This window comes from Hyperolius riggenbachi, chromosome 6, assembly GCF_040937935.1.
Source record: "Hyperolius riggenbachi isolate aHypRig1 chromosome 6, aHypRig1.pri, whole genome shotgun sequence".
Lineage (NCBI taxonomy): Eukaryota > Metazoa > Chordata > Amphibia > Anura > Hyperoliidae > Hyperolius > Hyperolius riggenbachi.
Window position 1 is genome coordinate 253,486,564 of NC_090651.1, and position 8,319 is coordinate 253,494,882.

Genomic DNA, 8,319 nt, shown 5'->3' on the forward strand with positions numbered 1-8,319 from the left:
TACGCAGAGCTGTACAGAGTATATTGTCTTGTCACTAACTGTACCTCAGAGGGGCTCACAATCTAATCCCTACCATAGCCATATGTCTATGTATGTATCGTATAGTGCATGTATCATACTGTAGTCTAGGGCCAATTTTAGGAGGAAGTCAATGAACTTATCTGTATGTTTTTGAAATATGGGAGGAAACCGGAGTGCCTGGAGGAAACCCACGCTGACACGGGGAGAACATACAAACTCCTTGCAGATGTTGACCCGGCTGGGATTTAAATTGGGGACCCAGCGCTGCAAGGCGAGAGCGCTAACCATGATGCTTACATTTAACAAAATGTTCCAAGACTGCTTGTTCCAAATTACTAGACGTAATAGCACATTGCTGATGCAAGTCTATGTATGGTTTTGCCCACATAACATTTCCCATTTGATCAATTACACAATCCAACTTGAATTACGTGTACATTTATCTATGATTTTATACCTGCCCTTTGTGAGACAAGTAAAAACATCTCATCTAGTTACATTATGACAAAGAGGGTAATTATAGCAGGCAAACATACCACTGAAATCGACTAGATTTTTGAAATACGTTGAAAGAAGAATTGGACACCACCAAATTCTTTGATAAGAATATGGGCCCATTCACGCCGGCAATCACTAGCACTTTTAAAAGCGCTAGTGTAATGTTAAAGAGACTCTGTAACAAAAATGTAATCCTTTTTTATTACCATCCTACAAGTTCCTAAACCTATTCTAATGTGCTCTGGCTTACTGCAGCACTTTCTACTATCACCGTCTCTGTAATAAATCAATGTATCTTTCCCCTGTCGGACTTGTCATCCTGTGTCTGGAAGGCTGCCAACTCTTCTGTGCTGATCTGTTATGCACTCCCCCCTCCAGGCCCCTCTATGCACACACCCCTGTGTGTTATTTACATAAACCAGCAGCATCTCTGCTCTCTGATATCAGTGAGAGCTGGATAAAAATCCTCCTCTGTTAGGCTGTGAAAGGAGCTGGCTGACACATACTGAGGAATTACAGACAGGGCAGAGCTGTCTGCAGGAAGAAACGATCAGCCTGTTACTAGTATTCAGTGGATGAGAGCTGCATGGGGAAGAAGGTAAACACACAAATGATCTCTTGAGATTCAAAAGGAAGGCTGTATACAGCCTGCTTGTGTATGGATGTATTTTCTATGTGTGGACATACTGTGGACATTACCCTGCTTAGTCAGTTTACATTAAACACTCTTTACTTTTAACTATCAACAGTAGGATGCAAGTTAGCATCAAAAGACTCATTCAGGTATAATCCCACTCTATAGTGGTGAACCTTTAAAAATTACTCTATATAAAGGAAATAATTGTCTTCACAGACTTTACTATTTATATCTGAACATTAAGAATTAGGCTATGTTAGATTATTTATATTAGAATGTATTCACTATTATTCCAATTATACTCATAGAGGTGCAATAATATCAATAACCACAGGTATAACAGCATTTAATATGTTGAACTTTAAAGGGAACCTAAACTGAGTAGGATATGGATTTTTCCTTTTAAAATAATACCAGTTGCCTGACCCTGCTGATCCTGTGTCTCTAATACTTTAAGCCAAAGCCCCTGAACAAGCATGCAAATCAGGTGCTCTAACTGGATGAACTGCATGCTTGTTTAGGTGTGTGATTCAGCCAAAGAGATCAGCAGGACTGACAAGCAACTGATATTGTTTAAAAAGGAAGCATCCATATCCCTCAGTTTAGGTTCCCTTTAAAACTTTGATATATAAAGATACTACTTTGGGTAATTGACACATACTATACAGTCTCAGTCTCTACTGAAAGTTCAATTACCTCAGAGGAAGTAAATCAATATGTTATGCTAAATGCCCCCTGGCGTTGGCAATATCACTTAGAAAAGTAATAATCTTGGAATAATAGTGACACTGTAGAAAAAAGTATTTTCCATCACATTGTTTTTCTATAGGATAATTCACAACTGAAGACCATATCTTCACCCCATGCAAAGTTATATAATCCATTTGTAATCTTCAGTAAGGTTTCAGAGCAATTGCTCTCCTACAGGGGCGTAACTAGGAACCACCGGGGCCCCTAGCAGAAATTCTGTTTATACAGGAACTAGCGTCAGACACTAGAGCGGGGAACATCCGCAGTGGAACGCAGGAAGGTATGTGTTCCTGCCCGACGCCTGCACAGACACTGATTGATGCTTGAGGGGAGCGCAGCGGGGAGAGCCCGAGGTGAGGGGGGGGGACTGTTCCCCCTCCCCACCGATGTGTGGCCATGGCTTTCCCATCATGCTGTGGCCCCTCCAGCCCCCCAAAACCACCCTGAGTGGGCCACTGGGGGGCCACGGGTGAAGAGCCTTCAGCCCCTATTGTTACGCCCCTGCTCTCCTATATGTTTTTTTTTCAGGTACTGCATTATCCAATCTGATCAGGTCAGATTATTCTATGTAGTAAGTATGTAGATGAACCTGTTCAGATGCAGTGCCGCACTTCGGCGCGCTCCCGTCATGCTGTTCCCTGGTAGCCCAAAGGGGATCGGTTGAAATGGGCGCCCGAGCTGCCTGTATGAAAAGGGCGCCGCCATAGACATCAATGTTATTTCTGGAAATATGGGCTACAAGGTGTAGAAAAGGGCGCCCGAGTTTTGATATAGGCTACAAACGGGCTCCCCTTTGTAGCCCATATTTTTTCGGCTACAAGGTTTTCGGCTACAAGCGGGCTCCCCTTTGTAGCCCGTATTTTTTTCGGCTACAAGGTTTCCGGCTACAGTAAGGTGCCCCTTTTGTAGCCCATATTATTGCCTTTTTTTTCTAGCCTAAGTTTTTATATGGGCTACAAGTGCTGGAAGCCGAATTATTTCATTCCCCCACTATCCATGGCGGCCTGGAGGGGGAATAGTAATTAACACATCCTGGAGTATTTTTGTAGCCGAAGTTTTTATATGGGCTACAAGCACTGGAAGCCAAATTATTTCATTCCCCCACTATCCATGGCGGCCTGGAGGGGGAATAGTAATTAACACATCCCGGAGTTTTTTCGTAGCCGAAGTTTTGATATGGGCTACAAGCGCTGGAAGCCGAATTATTTCATTCCCCCACTATCCATGGCGGCCTGGAGGGGGAATAGTAATTAACACATCCCGGAGTTTTTTTGTAGCCGAAGTTTTCATATGGGCTACACCAGGCGCCTTTTTTTGTAGCCGAAGTTTATATGGGCTACACCAGGCGCCTTTTTTGTAGCCGAAGTTGGTATATATGGGCTCCACCAGGCGCCCTTTTTTACCGGCGCCCTTTTCATGTAGACCCAGCCCAAAGATCAATGAACGGGAATATGGTTCCTGTTCATTGATCTAAGTCCCCAGCAGAAAAAATGACGGTCTCTCATCAGAGGCCGCAGTCTTTCTGAAAAAAAAAAGTTTCCCGTCCTCCTTATGCTTCCGGGAAGCGAGGAGGACGGAATACATTTTGCAATGTTATATACACACATTTTAACATTTAAAATTAACTGTTTCTTTCCCACACCAAAAAATAACCCAAATAACATTTTTAATGGAAAAAAAATTACAATAAAAAAACAAAACATAAATAGTTACTTACGGGTCTGAACGTTTTAAATATGCATGTGAACTACGAACATTTTTTAAATTATATGCTTGTAAATAGTGATGGACGCAAAACTGAAAAAATGCACCTTTATTTCCAAATAAAATATTGGCGCCAAACATTGTGGTAGGGACAAAATTTAAATGGTGTAATAACCGAGACAAACGGTCAAATAAAATACATAGGTTTTAATTATGGTATCATATATTATTTAAGGCTACTTTCCCACCAAGACGTTGCGTTTTAGGGGACGTTATGGTCGCATAACGTGCCCCTAACGCAACGCATGGTGGTGTTGAAGTTGGACGTCAGATTGAGCTGCGTTATGCAGCTCTCAAAGCAGCCGCTCAAGGTTAGTGATAGGAAGTCTGGATCTTTTTAAGGATTCGGATCATTTGAATCGGATCATTGAAAAGATCCGGATCTTTGAACCAAATAATTTGAATCATTTTACTAGGGAAGCAGACTGGGTGAAATGACTAGCAGGACAGGACTTTAACTGCACTGTACATTCTGTATGTTCCTGTTTCTTCCAGACAGACATCCACTGTGAACCGAATCTTTCATTGTGATGATCCGGATGATTCGACAAAAAAGATCCAGATCAATGAACGATTCGTTCATGATCCGGACAACACTACAGTCCCACCACGAGTCTCCACAGTGCAGTGAGTAATAATTAGCCATGTGGCTGGCCGCAGAGGAGGAGGGGAGACCTCCTCCTCCAACATTACTGAGCATGTGCAAACAGTCTAACGTGGCTTAGCCCAGTATAACATACAGCATGCAGCACTTTGTTTAAACGTGCTGCGTTACTATGTAACGCAACGTGTGCACTGTGAACAGCACATTGGTTTTACAGTGCTGTGAGTTAGGCTGCGTTACTGGCTGGTGTAACGTGGGACTTTAACGTCCCACTGTGAAACCAGCCTTAAAGCTATAATGGCCAAAAACTGAGATATAATGATTTTTTTTCCATTTTGTTTCTTAATATTCCTGTTAAAATGCGTTTATAAAAAAGGAATTCTTAGCAAAATGTACCACCCAAAGAAAGCCTAATTAGTGGCGGAAATAACAAGACATAGATCAATAAATTGTGATAAGTAGAGATAAAGTTATTAGCGAATGAATGGAAGGTGAAAATTGCTCTGATGCATAAGGTGAAAAATTCCAGTGGGCTGAAATGGTTAAATTCCGGAATGAAGGGATTATACTTGTATTATAACACCTCTAATGTCTTCTATTAATAGTAATTTCTTCCTTAACAGGTACAAGATAATCTAGGATGGATAAGTCGTTATACGGATAAAATTCAAAATTAATAACTAACCCTTCTAATGCTAATAGCTGTTGTTTTTCTTTAAAGAGTATTGCCATCTGACACTAGCGGGTAAGTTATAGGCATACATGGAAAAAAAGGTGTGCAGTAACTTGGGTGCTGGGGATAACCGCTAGAAGAATATCGGTAAAATTACTACTATTGCACTCTATGTACTTACAATACTAAAATATTAGTCATTTTTTCCAATATTTTATTACCCCCCTAACCTGACCCTATTCTTACTTGAACCCTCCCTCTATCGACATCTAACCAACCCCCTGCGCCAAAATCTCTGTTGACATAAGTGCCACTAAATTTGCTGTACACCAATCTCTGCGCTGCCTTATTACAATGATTACCACCAAATCACCACCAGCCACCCAAATTACTGCCAGGGTGCTGGAATAGCCACAATTAACATGGTAGTTTATGGTGTGTCCATTTTACTGCTGGTACCCAAATGATCGGCTTTAAGGTATGGAAGGTATATTGTCACTTATACCTATTGATCAGGGGCGTAGCAATAGGGGGTGCAGAGGTAGCGACCGCATCGGGGCCCTTGGGCCAGAGGGGCCCCGAAGTGTCCACCATCTATTACAGTATTAGCTCTCTGTTGGTCCTGTGCTGGTAATAATCACTTCTATAGATGCTTTGAATAGTAGTAATCATTAACAAACTGTTCCCCATTCCCTTCTTGCAACTCTGACACTGTAGTTGTCCTTAGCAGGTTTTGGTGCGCCGTATCAATTGTTATGTGTAGAGTGCTTGGGGGGCCCCATGTAAAACTTGCACCGGGGCCCACAGCTCCTTAGCTACGCCACTGCTATTGATATACACTATCACATTAATACAAGTTGCTACAGGAAACATACTGTAAATACATGACGATAAGCCAACTTTTTAGGACCAAAAAAGTAGCCAAAAGTGGGAGGGTCAGTTTGCAGAAACCCATATTTATACATTGGAAGCATTTCTATGTCTCTAGTTACCTCTCCTCATTCCTGTCACCATTTTCCCGTCTCCCTTGCAGCTCTGTATTTGTTGATTCAGGCTGGTCCAATCTTCACTGCTGTGACATGACAGTGAAGCCTGGATCAGCCTGAAGCAGTTAATACAGAGCTGCAAGAGAGACAGGAAGATGGCTGGCAAGAACAAGGAGAGGTGACTATAGATACCTTTGCGCTTCCAGTGTGCACTCTGCATCACATTCACAGAGGAGGCTAGGGGAGACATTGGGGGGTCAGCCAGAGGCGGGACAAGGTCCTTCAGCACCCAAGGCTGAGACACCAAAGTGCGCCTCCCCCCCCCCCCCATCCCTCCCACCCCAGCCGTCACACACTGATTTCTATTAGACTAATAGGTGTCCCAAGGCCCCCAACCTCCCCAACACCTTAATCTCTAGTTATCTGGCTTGCAGTCACTGTCATGTATCCCCTTTTCTTATTTCTTTCCGCTTCAAACACAATTGGGAATGACAGCTGAATGAGTTGTGTGCCCCCTCCTACACTGCACCCTGAGGCTGGAGCCTCTGCCCCGGCCCGGCCCTGGGGTCAGCTTATCCATGGATCATGTGCAGTTAACCTTTATATTTTGCTAGCAAAAGTGGTGGAGTCGGCATTTACACGGGTGAGCTTATTTTCAATATATATGTTACGGCCAGAACCCGAAGTTTGGCCAGAACTAGAAGTGGCCGGCCACTTCGGGTTCTGGCCGGCCAATGCGCGAACTGGCCGCTGCGCTGCGGCCAATGTGAGAAATGAAACAATTCCTGTAAGGTTAATGTGATGTTGCGGCCGCAGCGCAGCGGGCAAAATGTTTCACACATCTTTACTTTATTCAATGGCATTAAGCCGCCCGGCTTTTTCCTCTGCCTCTCTCTCCTCCTCTCCCCGCCTCTCTCTCCTCCCCCCCCCCGCCTCTCTCTCTCCTTCTCTTATGGGCACAGCCGGGCGGGGACACGCGTGTCCCTCCGGAGTCGTTCGTCGCGGCAGGGGAATCCTGCCGTTCTTGCAGAGCGGGTGCTGGCAGAAGCAATGTCTGCAGCCTCCCCGCTCTGCTCTCCTGCCGCGAGGAACGACTCTCCTGGACATGCGTGTCCCCGCCCGGCTGCCCATAAGAGAAGGGGAGAGAGAGGCGGGGGGGGGGGGGGGAGGAGAGAGAGGCAGAGGAAAAAGCCGGGCGGCTTAATGCCATTGAATAAAGTAAAGATGTGTGATACATTTTGCCCTGCTGCGCTGCGGCCACAACATCACATTAACCTTACAGGAATTGTTTCATTTCTCACATTGGCCGCAGCGCAGCGGCCAGTTCGCGCATTGGCCGGCCAGAACCCGAAGTGGCCGGCCGCTTCTAGTTCTGGCCAAATTTCGGGTTCTGGCCGTAACATATATAAGGAACAGGCAGAGTATTCTAGAGCCAAAATATGAGGCAGGTTATCAATTGCATGGGCACACAGGAATTAATATAATGTTCATTCAATAACATAGCAATGACTATTGACAGGATAATCAGTCAGTTACATGTAATAATAGGGAAATTCAGAGACACTTTAATGCTTACAGTCTCTTCTTAAGGGGCCCATACACTTATACTATTTCCCGCCAATATACAGCAAATTCGATCACTGTGATTGAATCTGCGGTGAAATCGTTGCGCAAACACAGACCAAACGATCGATTTCCGTCCGAAATCAATAGTTCCCGTCGATCTGTCCGTGCTGAAGAGTTAGCTTGATCGCCGGTGGGTCGGGAGTGCGTCAATAGTGGCGTTCGAATGTCCGACAACCGACGCTAGCGGCAATACATTACCTGCTCTGCCGCCGCGTGTCCCCGCTGTCACCGCTGCTCCTTCTCCGCTGAGTACCGGCAGGCTTCACTTCTTCCTGTCCCGACAGGAAGTTTAAACAGTAGAGCGCCCTCTACTGTTTAAACTTTCCCGGACAGGAAGTGAAGTGAAGCTGGAGCCCTGGAGCCGAGCACAGAGAAGAAGACAGCGGAGACCGGGGGACTCATGCCGGCCAGATCAGGTTATGTATGCAGGGTGGGCGGCAGCAGCAGCAGCTTCACAGATGGTGAATCGATTTCATGCTGAAATCGATTCACAATCTGTTTGCAGTAAAGGCAGCCATAGGATCCCTCTCTGATCAGATTCGATCAGAGAGGGATCTATCTGTTGGTGGATCTGATGTCAAATCGACCAGTGTATGGCCACCTTTAGAAACATAATAAGGAGTTTTGAATCAGATTAGAAACTACTAGGCCACAAACATAGGATGCATCTGAATAGTTATCACTCAGAGTACTGTACAGTATTTCCAATCCTATACAGCCACAAGCATACTGGATTTTACCCTGAGTAAAAGAGAGATAA